The 15497-nt window shown below is 49.9% G+C and overlaps 1 protein-coding gene across 18 annotated transcripts in view; it reads right to left on the reverse strand.

Annotated features, from left to right (window-relative positions):
* RIMBP2 (RIMS binding protein 2) overlaps window positions 1–15497 on the reverse strand; it is a 400662-nt gene that overhangs the window by 101826 nt on the left and 283339 nt on the right. The window lies entirely within an intron of this gene.

Raw genomic sequence — 15497 nt, forward strand, 5'->3', positions numbered from 1 at the left:
GGGTGGGGGGTGAAGTGGGAAGCGGTCTACGCAGCAGCTCCCGCGCCCTGTGTGTGGCACGTTAGTGTTTATCACAGGTCACCACCTACAAATGGTGGGAAAATGGTGTTATTCCTGCATGCACACTGCTGGCACAGTTTCCCCAGAGAACCTGCCTGAGACCCAGCCTGGCTCCAGACATCCGCCTCCACATGCTCACCTAAACACATCTGAGAATTACTAAGTTCTAGAAGTACTGTTATGCTAAGTACTGAATACATATCACCCATTTAATCTGCACAACAACCCTTGAAGCAGGTGATATTTTTATTCCCATTTACAGAGAAGGAAACCAAGGCCCAGAGAGGTTAAGTAACATGTTCAAGTTTGCCCAGCTAGTCAAGGCTCAAGCCAGGATTTACACCTAGCGAGCCCAGCTCGCTCTCTCTCCACTGTCTGTGCTCTTTGCTGTCTAAGAGGCCTCCTCCAGGACCTCTCTCATTTTTGTGGGATGTGCTGATGTTTGCTGGGACTCTCTGCAAGGCAGTACTACACATGAGAATCTTTTCTGCAGTGCCCTGAAGTCACTCCGCCTCCTTCCTTCCGGAGTTCTCAGGCCACCACGCACACCGTGCGTGCCTCTGTCGCAGAGCCATCTGCACTTCTCCTGGGGGGCAATCGCACTTTCCTTCTCATGACTTCCACAAGCAGCTAAGATTCTCTCAGTTCCTGGGAGCGCAAAGGGCCCAAGGATTCCCAAAGGGAGTCTGAAAACCCCGGGTTTCGCCCAAAGACAGAATCCCACCACACCCTGACACCAGGCTTCCGCTTCTCCGCGCAGAGACCTTCCCAGGGCACATGCTGTCATTCATGGGAAGGCTTCACATCTGAAAAGTACTCAGGATTATGCACCACGGCCAAAACTGCCTGTCTGAAATGCTCTGCCTGTGGCAGGATTTATTTTTAAAGCAGCGATATTTATAGCCGACTGTCGACATTCACGGCAGCACTTAAGCTGCCTACAAATGTCAGGGTGCCGCTATCCCAGGGAAAAGCTCGGATGTGACACGGAACGGACGAACCTGAAGCAAACTGAATTATCTCCTCAACGTCAGATCAAATGTGGACTTGTCCTGTGCTTTGGACGCTGCCTTTCCTGAGCGAAGCAATTAAGGAAAAAGCAATTTCCCCAAACAGGAGTTAACGGTGACACTTTGAATGTCACATTAGTGGGATCTGCTACGTGTGGTAGAAATAATGAAGCATTTATGTACACACGATTTCCTTTCACCCAGCACCTGGCGGAAGGAATGCAAGCACTCACAGAACCCACGTCGTCAAAAGCAAGAAAGACAAGGTCTTTAAAGCTGTTTGTTTTCATGGCATCACGACTGTCTGTCCTAGTCACAGAAGTCACCCTCATTCAGAATGAGAATGTGCGTGAAAAACATTCATGTGAATTCAGTGAGGTCTATTTCAGCCCAAGTATTTTAGTTTCTCAAATTGGGAAAAAATGGATCCTTAGGAGTTCCTTTTGGGGAAAAAAGAGAGAGAGAGAGAGAGATTTTTCTGAGTCTTGATTGGTCTTTGATCCCAAAGCCTCCCTCCTTCTCCTCTGGCCCTGATGAATCCTGGAGACGCAGGGGTGGCAGCATTCATTCATGCTGCTTTGAGAGGGTTATTTTTCTCACACACAGTTTCTGTCCTGCCCCAGTGGCTCCCGGCTGTGAGCCCAGGATTTTGGCCAGCCAGGTGGAGGGGATCTTATCAGCTGGACCTGTGTTCAATGCCATTTCCAACACGTACAGGCTGTGTGCCCTGGGGCGAGTTAGGTACCTCTCTGAACCTCAGGTTCCACGTTTATGGAATGGCAGCAAAAAATAACCGTCCTTCCTAGGTTGTTGCAAGAATGAGATTAAATGTTAGATTCAAAAGGATCTGCACGGAAGCCAGGTGCGGCAGCTCATGCCTGTAATCCTAGCACTTTGGGAGGCAGAGGTGGGTGGATTGCTTGAGTCCAGAAGTTTGAGACCAGCCTAGACAATATGGCAAAACCCCATATCTACTAAAAACACAAAAAATTAGCCAAATGTGGTGGTGAACACCCGTAGTCCCAGCTATTCAGGGGACCGGGGCTCAGGCAGGAGGATGGCTTGAGCCCAGGAGGTCAAGGCTGCAGTGAGCCTAGATAACGCACTGCACTCCAGCCTGGGTGAGAGAGGGAGATCCTATCTCAACAAACCAAACCAAACCAAACCAAAACAAAACAACAAAGTGACCTGCACAGGAATTACGTTTCATGTAAATATCACTAAGTTTGATCTGGGCCTGCCACTCGATTTGGCTTCTGTTAGTTCCCTCCCATTTTCATTATTTCATCTCCCCTTTCCTCCCTTCTTTTTGTTTTTTTGTTTCTTTTTGTTCGTTTTGTTTTGTTTTTGAGATGGAATCTTGCTCTGCCACCCAGGCTGGAGTGCAATGGCGCGATCTCGGCTCACTGCAACCTCCACCTCCTAGGTTCAAGTGATTCTCATGCTTCAGCCTCCTGAGTAGCTGGGATTACAGGTGTGTACCACTCCGCCTGGTTAATTTTTGTATTTTTAGTAGAGACGGGGTTTCACCATGTTGGCCAGGCTGGTCTCAAACTCCTGACCTCAGGTGATCCACCCGCCTCAACCTCCCAAAGTGCTGGGATTACAGGCGGGAGCCACCGCTCCCAGCCTGGTTTTCAATTTTAATGTCTCCGTGGAGTGTTGTTCTATATGTCTCTATGTCACTCTTAGTGGCTGCCCCAGGGAACTCAATATATATATTTAAATTTAAACAATCTACTCAGAATTAAAACTTGCCATTCTAAGTGGAATTCTTACATGTTCCGTCTATGTAACTGAAACCCTATCACAGTGTTCTACGTTTTCATTGAAGTGTCATTTATGTGTACGAAAGAGTCTACGAGGAGAAAAACAGCCTGGTCTAGCCTGCTACATTTACCCGATATCCGCTCTTTCTGTTTCTCTCCCCTGTCCACTGTTTCCTGAGCACCAACTGCGTCCAGGTGGCCCGACAGGCACTGGAGACACAGTGGACACAAAGCTGAGGGGCCCTGGCTTGTGTGGGGCTGACATCCCAGTGGGAAAGACAAGTGTTGATTGGGTGAGGATGTAAAACTACAAGCTTGTGACAGATGGGTAAACTGAGGCTCACGGAGATGACTCAGCCCCTTGTGAGTACATCCCATACTCTGGGACAGAGCACTCACTCTGTATCACTGCGCTGGGGACAGGGACAGAGCGGTTCAGAAGGACAGACCCTGCCCTGGCCCTCCTGGAGCCCACTCCACACCCCAGCAAGCGTCAGGCCTGGGAGTCCGCGCCTCCCCGCCACTGTGGTTCTCCCTGCACTGCTCTGCCCCTGCCTCCACACAGTCTTACGGTAAGACGGTGGATGCAAACGTGCTTTGAAAGTGCAAAGTAGGGCTGGGCACAGTGGCTCATGCCTGTAATCCCAGCAATTTAGGAGGCCGAGGCAGGCAGATCACCTGAGGTCAAGAGTTCAAGACCAGCCTGGCCAACATGGTGAAACCCTGTCTCTACTCAAAATATAAAAATTAGCCAGGCTTGGTGGCAGGCACCTGCAATCCCAGCTACTCAGGAAACTGAAGCGGGAGAATTGCTTGAACCCAAGAGGCGGAGGTTGCAGTGAACTGAGATTGCCCCACTGCATTCCAGCCTGGGCAACAGAATGAGACCCTGTCAGAAAAAGAAAGAAAGAAAGAAAGTGCAAAGTAGGAGTCAGGTAACCCACGGAGGCCTCCGGGACCCCGCACTCCAGCCCTGTGTGCTGGTTACTCAGGACACACCCCCTTCCTTGCTGTCCAGAGCAATTGGCCGTACGTGGGAAAGGGGTGGGTTCGTGACCGCTGCGTCACAAAGTACCACAACTGGCACTTTTGCTTAAGACAACGGAAAGTGTCCTCTCACAGCCCTGGAGGACAGAAGGCTGAAATCCAGGTGTCAGCAGGGCCGGCTCCTCTCCTGGAACCTCTGAGGGAAAAGCCGCCCCATGCCCTGCTCCAGCTGCTGGCGTGGCCAGCGACGCTTGGTGATCTTTGACCAGAAGACACCTCACTCCCATCCCCTTGGGTGTCTCTGTGCCTCTTCTTCTTATACGCACAACAGTCCTTGGGTTTAGGGCCTGCCCTACTCCAGCATAACCTTATATTAATGACACCTGCAAAGACTCATTTCCAAATAAGGTCATATTCACAGATACATAGATTTAGGACTTAGGCAGCTGACCCTCTACATCCCCTAAAATGATGAGGGGGCTGCTTCACTTGCTCCCCATCTGCCTGGATTCATGCCTCTAGACACCTGCCCCGGGCCAAGCCCTCAGCCATGCTGGTACATGCCCTAGTGGCTCCCGCCTCGGGGCTGCCCCTGTTGTCTCCTCTTGCCCCTGTGAGATTTCCCTAGGGACATTGCTTGGCCAGGCCGCTGTCGTCACGTGGGCCTCAGCTGAAGCGTCACCCCCTAGCAGACATGTGCAGGGTGCCCTGCGCTCCCCTCTCCCTCCAGGTCACCCTGGCTCATCACCGTCTTCCTCCGTCTCTGAAATTCTTATCTATTTGCTAGATGACCTGATTTTTTCTGTGCTCCTCCCACCCCAGTAGAAGGTAAGTTTCATGAAAACAAAAAATAACTTTGGACTTGCTCCTCATTTTCCTCCAAGCACCTGGCACGGTACCTGGCTATCCTTCTATTCTAGTAGATTCCTTTGAGGGTGTATATCAATGAAATTGCTCACGGTATTAGCTATTCTTGATCACTAACCTCTCCAGCACCAGCCACTATGTTAGATCACTGCATGCATTCTATGCTTTGAATCCTTACATCTAGAAAGGTACTTTACGGCCACTTTAAAGATGAGAGGATACCACGGTTCTCAGAAATTAGTTAGCTTGATCACACGTAAACAACTAGTTAATGATCAAATTAAAATTTGAACCCAGACTGGTCTAACTAAAAGCCCAAAGTCTTTGAATTAGGTCATGCTACTGAGATCTACAGGAATATCCCCCTAGGGTGGGTGATGATTCTGCCGCTGACTCATTGGCCCTAAACCGTAAAGGATTGTAGACTGTGGCGGAGAGTACATCCATGCCTGTAGCCATCTGATATGGTTGGCTGTGCCCCACCCAAATCTCATCTTGAATGGCAACTCCAATAATTCCCATGTGTTGTGGGAGGGACCTGGTGGGAGATAATTGGATCACGGGGGCGGTCTCCCCCACACTGTCCTGTGGTAGTGAATAAATCTCCCAAGATCTGAAGGTTTTCTCAGCGGAAACCCCTTTCCCTTGATTCTCACTCCCTTCTCTTCTCTTGCCTGCCCCCACGTGATACATGCCTTTCGCCTTCCACCACGATTGTGAGGCCTCCCCAGCCACATGGAATGGTGAGTCCATTAAACCTCTTCCCTGTATAAATTACCCAGTCTCAAGTATGTCTTTATTAGCAGCGTGAAAAGGGACTAATCCATCATCTCACTGTCCTCACTCCGGTCTCAGCAGCCCTGCTGAGCAGCTCTGGGGTAGAGGAGGCTGCGAGGGGTGAGGCTCTGTCCACTTCCTGCAGGAGGGATGTGTCTGTCCACGGGAGACCAGCACACAGTGGTGCCTCATGAAAGGCCATGTCCCCATCACTGAGTCCCATTCTATGCCGGGTCCCCAGCAGCTATGGCGCCGGGCAGACCCACTCCCCAGAAACTGACCACATGGTGGGTTCCTGCCTGTGATGGCCTCCTTCAGGCACACCTTTCTCTCGGCTGCAGGCCACCCGGAGGAGCCAAGGACCAGGCACTTCTCTGCACATCGGGACTCCTGTCCTCTCCCTGAGGAGTGGGACCCTCAAGTTGTTCTGCCCGGGCCATCAGACCATGACTGCTCCGACGTCACTGAGCAGAGTACAGAGAGACTGGGATGTGTATCTGGCTCCCCCGACAGGCCCCGCTTCTCATCCTGTGAGTCCACAAGGCCCGCAGCAGCAAAGAGCCACAAACCGGGGGCTTAAAACAACAGCAACCCATCCTCTCATGCCCTGGAGGCCGGAAGTCCTCAGTCGAGGTGTGGACAGGGCCACGCACCCTCCGAAGGCTCCAGGGCAGGCTCCTCCCCGCCTCGCCAGGCTACTAGGCACTCCATGGCTCGTGGTCCCAGCGCTCTGATCTCTGCCTCCATCCATGCCTGGCTTCCTCCCTGAGCATCTGTGTCTCTATCCAAACTCCCCTCTCCTTTCTCTTCCAAAGCCTGTCACTGAACGAGGGCCCTACCTGATGTGTGACCGCACCTTCACCTGGTTACATCTCCAAACACGCTATTTCCAAACTAGGCCCCGCGCACAGGTTCTGGGTGGACGTGACTGTGGGGAGACCAATTCAACCCACTCCTCCATCCGGAAGCTTCTCACCTGCCTTCTGCTCCCTGGGCTCCATAACCACTGATTCTGCTCACAGCCTCTGGTGCTTCCACCAGTCCCTGCCTCTAACTGCTTCTAGATTGAGCTCTCTGAATCTAGAAAGCTTGTGAGTGTGAAGTTAAACCGTTCTTCCCTGCCAGGACTCTAAAATAAAAGCAGCTGTCACTCTACTGCATCCGAAGAACAGAACAGTCTCATGGGCAGTGGGAGAAGGGGCTGGAGAGATGCGTTCTGACTGCTGCTGTGAGTGAAGCACCACAGGCTGCAGTCCCTTTACCCAGGAGCTGGGGAGAGGCTGAGGACCCAGAATGTCTTAGGTATCAGGCAGTAGGAACTCAGGTGAAAAACACATGAGGCTTTTTTGTTTTTTTGCAGTGAGTAAAAAAGCCCAATGTGTTTTTTACTTGAATCTGAGAAGCTGAAGGATAAAAAGCATTTTATTTATCACAATGCGCTCACTTCTGATAGGCACCCTGCTTCAGAGGAGTGCTGGGTGTTTTGATCAGACTCCTGTGCCAGGACCTAAGTGGAGAATTGACTGTGGGTTAAATGCAACAGGGAGTGCGGGGTGGGGAGATCCTTGTTCGACACCAGCCCAGGCTGAGGAGATCCCGGAAATCATGAACTCTCCCGTGTTTATTCCCCTTGGAGAGTATCTGTCTATTCCAGAAAGAAACTGCAGATTGATCTGTAGATGTGACTTTATAGAGTCACCTGTGAGCCCCAGAGAAGCACCTCTGTAGAGAAGCACCCTGACTCCAGGCCTCTGGCTGCCCAGTCATTCTCCATGAAGGCAGCAAGTGTCTGCAGTGCAGGTCGGTTCAGCGAGGCAGTCTCTCAACCCCTCACTCATTCATGCATGCACTTGCTCAGTTACTAATTCATCAATCAATCAGTATTTATCGAGTGCCTACTATATGCCAGATTTTGTGCTGGGCACTAGAACAAAGGCTCTCTTGAGGATGTTACATTTTGGTAGGGAAGACAAATACACAGGCAGACAGTTGAAGCAGACAAGATGAGTGCGCTGAAGAAATGGAACCCAGTGATGTGCAAGTGACCAGCAAGGAGGCCTCTGGTCCTTTAGACCAGGTGACCAGGAAAGCAACATGAAACTGAGACCCAGTAAACCAGGAATCAGAAATACAAGCGCAACAGCATTCCAAAAAAAAAAAAAAAACCACTCAGTGCAGGAAATCCAAGCTAGTCTGTGGAGAGGCCACATGAGGAGAGAAATATCTGGCCTGCCCCCTCTCTTCCAGCCATCCCAGGAGAGGACAACATGCAGGCAAAGAGCCAGCCAAGGCTGCAGATGATTGCAACTTCAGTTGCCATCTAAGTGTAACTACCCAAGTGGAGGCCCCACGTGAGAACCATGTAGCTGCCCAGTCAACCCACACAGCCGTGAGACATCAACACAAATCACTAATCTCCGCCACTCAGTTTTGGGGTTGCATTAGTCCATTCTCACACTGCTATAAAGACATACCTAAAACTGAGTAATTTACGAAGAAAAGAGGTTTAACTGACTCACAGTTCCTCAAGCTGTACAGGAGTCATGGCTGGGGAAACCTCAGGGAACTTACAATTATGGTGGAAGGCAAAGGAAACGCAGGTACATCTTCACATGGCAACAGGGAAGAGCATGAAGCGGGAGAGGCTACACACTTTTAAACCAACAGATCTTGTGAGAACTCACCCACCACCACGAGAACAGCAAGGGAGAAATCTGCCCCCATGATCCAATCATCTCCCACCAGGTCCCTTCCCCAACATCGAGAACTACAATTCAACATGAGATTTGGGTAGGGACATAGAGCCAAACCATATCAGGGTGCTTTGTGATACAGCAATAGCTAACTGGTGTACCTCTGTGCGGGTCTCCCTGCATCTCCTCTTGCGTACTACATCTCTACAGAGTTGCAGATATAATTCCTTAAAAATCCAGGTTAGATCACATCATTCTACTGTTGAAAACCCTATAATGGCTTCCCATCTCGCTCAGGAAGGAAAGAGCCAAAGCCCTTATATTGGCCTTCAAAAGCTTTAAGTGATCCGCTTCAAGTCATCTCCCTCATCTTCTAACTATTCCCTGTGTTCATTCTACTCCTGCACCTCGGGCTTCCACACACTTCTCAGACACAGCAGGCATTCACCCTCTGCCCCAGGGCCTTTGCACTTCTGCACAGCTCCCTCCCTGGCTTCATCCAGGCCTCTGTTCAAAGGACTCACCCACAGTGAGGTCTCCCCAACCACTAAATGTAAACCAGCTCTTCCATGACTACCACTCTTCACCTCTTCTCACTTCCCCACCTGACCTGCACTTTAATTTATCAACTCTCTACCAGAACCAAGGCCATGGATTTAGATCACTTTTTCCAGAAACTAGAAAGCGTTTGACACAAAGTGGTTGCTCAATATTTTTGAATGAATATGTCTTTAGGTGTAGGTTCAATTAGATTTCTCTTTTTTTTCACTTTTATTTTAGGTTCAGGGGCACATGTGCGGTTATATAGGTTTTAATCAGGGCAAGGACTGTAGGCTTTGAAATTCTTCAGGAAGCCAGTGCCTGAGGTGAACAAATCCATTTCCCTTTAAAATCTGTATATCTGGACATACTTTTCTGACTCTTCGAGTGAAAATTACTTGGCAGCCCCCATAATACAGTCAAAAAGGGCTCTGTAAAGAACCGTGTGGCCTGGATGCAGTGACTCATACCTGTAATCCCAGCACTTTGGGAGGCCAATACGGGCAGATCACGAGATCAGAAGTTCGAGACCAGCCTGACCAACATGGGGAAACCCCGTCTCTACTAAAAATACAAAAATTAGCTGGGGGTGGTGGCATGCCCCTGTAATCCCAGCTACTCAGGAGGCTGAGGCAGGAGAATCGCTTGAACCTGGCAGGCGGAGGTTGCAGTGAGCCCAGATTGCGCCACTGCACTCCAGCCTGGGCAACAGAGCGAGACTCCTTCTCAAAGAAAAAACAAACAACAACAAAAAATAAAGAAATAAACCATGTGTTGCTGTGCATAACCAATCACAGGCTGCAGGGAAGCAGGGCACGTTGTCTTTAGCTAAATTGAATGATCACTATTAAGATAGGTGGCACATCAGTGATATTTGGAAACAAAAAAGCCAGCATATGAATGTGACCAGTGGGCTAATTATCAGTTCAGACAGGCCCTGAATGCACATTGGCACAGCTCCACAGCTGTAATTATCCCCATTAACACAAGACGAGCAGTCTTAATTCACAGGCCGCACGTCCCCTCTTGCCCCCCAGTCACTTTAGGATGTGGAAGACACAAGATGCATCAGGTGCGAGATGAGACAACGGTGACCACAGGATTTGGGATGAAAGGCCGTGGTGATGGCTGCCTGAGCTTCATGCTTTAACCCAAGTGAGCCGCTTCTATCACTCTACCACACGTGTCATCTAATAATGGAACGTCAGTTTCTCGAGGATCAGCAGGGAGGTCCGTAGAGTGCGAACCTGGAGTTCTCCCACCCGAGGATCCAGGGGTCACGACGCACTCTGTCTCCCACACATGGTGAGGCCCTGACCCTGAACCGCACATCCCTAGGCTTCCCTGTCATAGCAGATGACACCATTGCTGTCCCAGAAACTCACAACCTGACTCCTTCTCGCCTTTCACACTCCACGTCCAGTCCATCAGCAACCCCTGTTGATTCAACCTTGAAGACACACCCCGAGCCTGCACGCTTCTCCCCACCCTGGCTTAGTGGAAGCCCCCATCATCTCGCATCAGGACATGGCTCCCAGTGGGGACCTTGCTTCCACTCCTGATTTTTTTCTGTGTGGCCACTGGAGTGACCCTCTACAAACCAAAGCCAGATGCGCCTCCTCTCTCAATTCCAGTGGCATCTGACATAAACTGATTGCAAAACTATGCCACAGTCACTCCCTGCATCTGAAGTAGGAGGGTAAGAGATGGGGCTTGGACTCTGGACCAAACAGGACTAGCTAAATCAGGTCCTAGGCAGAAGCACCTTCCCATGAGATGCACCCACAGTGCCATGTCAGTTTACCATTGCCATGGCAACATCCAGAAGTTACCGCCCCTTTCCATGTCAGTGACCCAGCCATCCAGAAGTTACCACCATTTTCCAATAATTTTCTGCATAACCTGCCCCTTAATTTGCATGTAATTAAAACCTGGTTTAAATACGACTTCGGAGCTGCCTTTGAGCCACAACTCTAGACACACAGCCTGTGAGGTAGCCTTGCTTTGCAAGGAGCAGGACCTCTGCTGCTGCTATGCACAGACACTTCAGTAAAAGCTGCTACCACCACCAGCTTGCCCTTGAATTCTTCCCTGGGCAAAGCCAAGAACCCTCCCAGCCTAAGCCCTGATTTGGGGGCTCCCTGCCCTGCACATCTACATTCTTGCTGACATGACTTCTTGGCTCCTCATAGCTGGAGACAGAGTTAGCTTCCCCATCCCCTGAAACCAGGCAGACCCTCAGCCTTGCTTTAGCCAGCAGAATTTGAGAAGTGCCTTGCCCCATTCAAGCCTGGGCCTCATGAGGTCTTCTGTGCCTCTGCCTCATTCATGGCCCAGCTGTGCCCTGGCCAGGAGCCTTCTCTCTCCTGATGGAGGAGGGGAGAGCAAGGAGCAAGGCGGTCATCCCAGCCCAACCAACCAACACCCTCCAGTGGCCACCCAGGGGCATGTGAGCCCCGGCTGGACCGGAGGAGCTGTTCAGTCCAGTCTGGTCAAGCTGAGAAGCTCCATGCAGCCAACCAGAGGTTTGGGAGCAATGATGGACTATGACCGCTTCAAGCCCCAGGCTTCGGGATGGTTTGTTATGCAGCCTTATTGGGACAGGGGGTAATACATACAGTTCTACAATTCTTAGAATTCTACCTTGGCCTATAAGACTCTGGCCAATTTATTGCCAATCCGGGCTTCATTTTTTACTTCCCTGCCCCTCCCCATTCACTGTCCGGCCCACCTTCTCCTTGGACATGTCAAGCATCCACACATCCCAGGCCCTCAGCACTCCCCCCTGCCTGGATGCTCCTCCCTGAACATTGACAGGGCTGCTTCCACCCTCTGCTCAACATATATGTCTAGGGAAGCCTCCTGGACCACTCTTTTAAAGTGCCACCATCAGCAGGAACTGATTTCCTGCTCGTTTACCCAATTTATTTTTCTGCAAAGCACTTCTCACTGCCTGACATTATATCACATGCATTTGACTTTTTCTTCATTGGGGAGTTGAATGCTGAGGTCTATTTTACTAACTGCTATACCCCTGGTGCCTGCAACAGTGCCTGGTACATAGCACTCAATCAATCCTTGTGAATGAATGGTCATGCAATAAAGCAGCTCATGGCCCAGGGATGCCATGTGTGTCTCACGATATAGATCCCTGTTAAGGTGCACCGGTGTTTCCCTTTCCCTTGGTAGGGATGGTGGGGACAGGGAAATTCCCCAAAAGACAGGGTGGACTTGCAGGCGGAGTCTAGTCAGACCATCACGCAGGCGGAGTCTAGTCAGACCATCACGCAGGCGGAGTCTAGTCAGACCATCATGCAGGCGGAGTCTAGTCAGACCACCCCACTTGGTTCGGACTCCAGTGCTTTCCCATCTCTTAGTAATTTAAATTCCACAGACCAGGAATGAAGGGCTCTGGAATACTACCTTTTCTCTTGTACAAGTCCCATCAAAAAGAACACAGCTGGGCACGGTGGCTCATGCCTGTAATCCTAGCACTTTGGGAGGCAAAGGCGAATGGATCACTTGAAGTCAGGAGTTCAAAACCAGCCAACATGGCAAAACCCTGTCTCCACTAAAAATACAAAAAAAAAAAAAAAAAAAAAAATCCGGGTGTGGTGATGGGTGCCTGTAATCCCAGCTACTCGGGAGGCTAAGGCAGGAGAATCTCTTGAACACGGGAGGTGGAGGTTGCAGTGAGTTGAGATCATGCCGCTCCACTCCAGCCTGGGTGACAGAGTAAGACTCCATCTAAAACAAAAAACAAAACAAAAAAAAACACCAAAGAACTCTTCTTGGGTTCTTCCCATATATGGGGCAATCTAGCCTTAGCGTTCCTCTCCAATCCTCCTTGCTAATGATGCAAAAAAGGCTTGAAAACTCCATATACCATTAGGCAATTCTTTTCCAAAGAAAGAGATGGGAAAATTGCTCCTCCATTGCTATGAAAATGTTCCTGACAACCGTTTCTTCTGTATTTTTCTGCATTCTCTAACATAACATTCCGAGTAAGAAAACCATGTCCAGCACACCATGTTTTGTTTTGCTGGGGAAGCAGTGAGCTCCCTTCCCCGAAGGAGTGAGAATTATGCAATTGTTCATATTTTCTTTTCTGTCCAGCCTCCCTGGAAACTCAGAGCCAAATGAGAATCTTGGAGTAACTATGTTCAGCCTCCAAGGTGGTATATTTTAGTTCTTTCTTCTCTTTACGCAAACATTCTACTTCCTTCATATCCCTTCATTAATATTTAATGATTTTGGTAATTAGGCCTTATCCTTGGAAAGAAGCGTAATAAAAACACATTCACAGATAATGAAGTCATCAATTATCATTTTTTAAGTATGAAAATCAGGAGGGACTCAAATCAGGTTAAATATCACTGTGTGATCCATGCTGGGGGCGGGGAGGTGTCTAGTCAGTTTCAGTATTATTCTCCCACGATTGTTTTAGGAGACATTCAGCCCCAATTTCAGTCTTTTCTATTTCACTGAAAGCTTTTATATTTGGAAGGAAAACTACATCCCGTTCACAATTCAGTAAAACCCAGTGGTGGGTGTGATTTGGTGGCCCGGTCACCAGGCTCTTCACCAGGCTGGCACTTCAGCGTCTTTGTTCTGTGCAGGCAAAGGAGAGGGGCTGTGAGCCGGCCCTCAGGCACACTTAGCTGGGAATCCTGCACCACCTGACATCCTCCCAGGATGGGTCTCTGATCCCAGTAGAATCCTCTTTGGCTCTCAGCAAATCAGGTTGATTGAAACTGTGTTGAGGTTCCAATTCCACTCACATCACTGACAACAAAAGAAAAAATGCCACCAACTCAAAGGGCATGAGGTCAGAAAGGAGGGAAGAGGCTGTATCGCCGGCTTTGAAGGTGGAACATGAGGCCCTAAGCAGCCCTTGCAGCTGGAAAGGCAAGGAATGAATTCTCCCCAAAGCTCAGAAAGGCATGCAGTCCTGCCAACACTAGATCATAGCCCCGTGAGGCTCATCTCAGACTTCTGACCTCCAGAACTGTAAGAGACTATGACTACGTCGCTTTAAGCCACCAAGACACTGTGGGGTCACTTGCTATAGCAGCGATAAGAAACAGATACACAGTTTCTGAGCTCAGTACCACTGACACGTGGGACCAGGTGATAATCTGCTGTAGGAGACTGATCTGCATGGATCTGCGCGTGGGAGAGGGTTTTACATCCCTGGCCTCCCCTTCCCCAGTCATCTCAATCAAAAGTGTCCTCAGACATTGCCAAATATCCCCTGGAGGGCAAGTTGGCCCTGCTGAGAACCATCTTTCATGGCTTTTTAATCCAGCAGACTCTCCGCTAAGCTCCTTCCTCCCAGGGATTCATGGCACACCCTCCATTAAATTCACTAAGCCCTGAATGTGTGTCCCAGGCACTAAAGGCAGAGGGTTGGATAAGTCACGATGTGTGCCCTCAGAAAACTCACAGTCAGTCATCGAGGCAACTGCTTAAAGAATTACGTGGTAGCACCTCCTCTCTTGAGGGTTACGTTCTGAAAACTTAGAGCACACAGTGAGAAGCAGGACAGTGAGCTTGCTGAGAACTGCAGGAGCAGCTTGGTTCACATTCAGGGCTGGTAGTCAGAGAATAGGGCATCTTTCTTTGCTAATTGAGATGGAATCATTCTTTTCTAATTGAGATGGAATCCACATGCCATAAAGGTCACCATGTTAGTGTGCAATGCCCCATGGTTTTGGCACATTCACAAAGTTCTACAGCCATTATTATCATCGAACTCAAGAAAATTTTCATCACTCCAAAAAGAACCTCATACCCCTTAGTGGTCACTCCTCATCCCCATCCCCCCACTGCCTCCACTGCCCCCACCACCATCCCTGGAGGGGTCACTCCTCACCTCACCCCCCACCCCCTCCACTCCCCCCACCACCATCCCTGGAGGGGTCACTCCTTATTCCCACCCCCCACCCCCTCCATTCCTCCCACCATCATCCCTGGAGGGGTCACTCCTCATCCCTGTCCCCCACCTCCTCCCCTCCCCCCACTATCCCTGGAGGGGTCACTCATCCCCATCCCCCCACCGCCTCCACTCCCCCCAGCACCATCCCTGGAGGGGTCACTCCTCATCCCCATCCCCCCACCCCCTCCACTGCCCCCCCACTATCCCTGGAGGGGTCACTTCTCACCCCCATCCCCCACCTCCTCTACTCCCCAACTATCCCTGGAGGGGGTCACTCCTCATCCTCATCCCCCACCCCCTCCACTCCCCCCACCACCATCCCTGGCAACTACCCAGATGCTCCCCTCAGAGCTCCAAACGCTTCCCCAAAGAGGCTACAGATGGAGGTGAAATCACTTCTTGATTTAAAGAGTATTTGCGGATGCAGCCTAATCCTGTTTTCTGTAATTGTGAAATGCAAATGACCCCGGTAATATATGTACTGGATCATAGAACTGGAGATGACTTTTTTTTTTTATTTTTGTAAAAAAATGTTTCCCGGAATGAGAATCCAATCGAATTTTAACACTTGGTGAAAAAATTCATTCAGCTTAACTCAGTGGCATCAATAGCAAATCAACCCACCGGCTAAATATTGAAGGAGATCTCAGCTCATCAGGAATGCATGAGGAACATCCAGTTACCTGTACTCTGATAGAGTAAGGTTCTGGTTTAGCTATCCTCTTCATAACACAGGTCATTAAACGTCTGAGGAGCAGCTTAAAATTCCTGAAGTTTGAAACCCACTGTAGCCACCTCTGGTCTTTAACGTAGGCAGACTCCATTTCCATTCAGGAGCGGTGTGCCTGCCACTGCA

This window comes from Symphalangus syndactylus, chromosome 13 (assembly GCF_028878055.3).
Source record: "Symphalangus syndactylus isolate Jambi chromosome 13, NHGRI_mSymSyn1-v2.1_pri, whole genome shotgun sequence".
Taxonomy (NCBI): Eukaryota; Metazoa; Chordata; class Mammalia; order Primates; family Hylobatidae; genus Symphalangus; species Symphalangus syndactylus.